The sequence below is a fragment of the Colobus angolensis genome, unplaced genomic scaffold, assembly GCF_000951035.1.
Source record: "Colobus angolensis palliatus isolate OR3802 unplaced genomic scaffold, Cang.pa_1.0 Scaffold67, whole genome shotgun sequence".
Taxonomy (NCBI): domain Eukaryota; kingdom Metazoa; phylum Chordata; class Mammalia; order Primates; family Cercopithecidae; genus Colobus; species Colobus angolensis.
This window is the reverse complement of record NW_012120376.1, coordinates 6,645,095-6,647,117: the sequence shown is the minus strand read 5'-3', so window position 1 is coordinate 6,647,117 and position 2,023 is coordinate 6,645,095.

Genomic DNA, 2,023 nt, shown 5'->3' with positions numbered 1-2,023 from the left:
GCCTCACTGAATAGCACCACCCTGAGGAAGGCAATACAGATACATTAAAATGGAAAGCTAGGGACAAACACCAGACTCAGAGAGGTTATACAATGTGCCCACAGTTCCACACTAGTGCATGGCAGAACCAGGAACAGAATGCAGCTCCCTAACCCTAAGTTTGCCATAAGTTGCAGCCCAAGTTCTAATGTTTCTAATTTTAATTCTTCAGCACTAGGATACTGACTAAGACCCTGAGTTGATGTAATAGCTCCCTCTGATAGATAAGAAGTACCCCCTCATCCAGCCAGGAAAATTCCTAAAAACAGCAAGTCCTCTCTGCCTACCATCCTCTCTCCCAGGCATGCACAAAGAACAAATTAGGTAATTATAGTAACTTAACTGAAGAGACTTGATTCTCCAACTCTCAGCTATGACTGCTTGGTGCAAGGTCCAAATTCTATTGCTCTCACAGAAGCAGTCTACATAAGCCTGGCCCATCAGCAGTTCTATTATCAACCTGCCTTTACATAATTTATTGATCTACTACATACATTTGAAGGTGGAGGGGGGCAAGGAAAAGAGAGAAAGCTGAGTGGAAGTGACATCAAAACATAATGCTCTGTGTAGGTGGAGCAGTATCCATGTCCTAGAGGCAGAAGTGACAAATATCCCCTATTTCCCCATGGAGGAAACAGATCCAGAGTGAGAAAACCACTTTTCCAGGGTCACACCACTGCAAACCTAGCAGAGCTGGCACCAAAACCCAAGTCTCATGTTCTCTAGGCCAGGAATCTGCAGCCATGTGGGGTTTACCTGCATGTCCACCCATTCAGTCAATTGAGTGCCTACTATGTGCTTACTCATGAGCAAAGTGACTCTAAAACGAGATGGCATTCTCCAGTGTAAGAACAATGACATGAATATCACAGCTAGGGCAACCAACTATACTGATCTGCCTGTGGGACACAGCGGGGTTCTCTAGACATGGGAATTTGAGTGTTAAAACTTGGAAAGTCCCAGCAAACTGGAGCCAGTGGGTCACCCTAAATTAACAAGATATGAAATACACATCCAAGTCAGTTGAGATTTTCTAATCTCCTGCTTTCTAGGCAAAACTGAAGCAACCAGAGCTTATTAGTCTTCCTCTACTCTGACTCCTAAATCACCTTCCTTTTTCCCCCATTAACAATTCTAGACCTTGGAGGGGCAAGAGGGAACTTTTTGGGGTTACAGAAATGCTCTATATCCTGATTGTTGTAGTGGTTATACAACTGTCTCCATTTGTCAAAACTCAGCAAATTTGTACACTTAAAACTGGTGAATTCTATTGTTATGTAAATTGTACTTCAACAAAGTGGTAAAAAAAAAAATTCTAGGCCAGTTACGGTGACTCACGCCTGTAATCCTAACACTTTGGGAGGCCGAGGCAAGCCAATCACTTGAGGCCAGGAGCTCGAAACCAGCCTGGTCAACATGGTGAAAGCCCGTCTCTACTAAAAATACAAAAAAGATTAGCTGGGCATGGTGGCAGGTGCCTGTAATCCCAGCTACTCATGAGGCTGAGGCAGGAGAATCGCTTGAACCTGGGCAGTGGAAGTTGCAGTGAGCCGAGATCACACCATTGCACTCCAGCCTGGGCAACAAGAGCAAAACAGTCTCAAAAAATAATAATAATAATAATTAAAAATTTCAAATCGTTTGGTGATTTCTGACAAATTGGGAGGGCCGCAATCTGATTAAGCCAACTCACTCATTAATCCTCCCACAGATACTAACTTTTAAAAAGATGTTACACAATAAAAAGGCAGATATTTTCAGATATGCTGAGGAAGATATTTGGTGGCAGAGGGTCTTCTTGGCTCTCATAAACTATCTGGTATTAATAACATTTATCATACTTAGACTGGACTAAGATGTGCCAGGTAACAAGCTAAGTGCTTTACATCATTGCTATTCAAAATGAAGTCCACAGACGAGCACTATCTGATCACCTGGGAGCTTACTAGAAATCCAGAATCTTCAGGATGAATTAGGAGGTCTG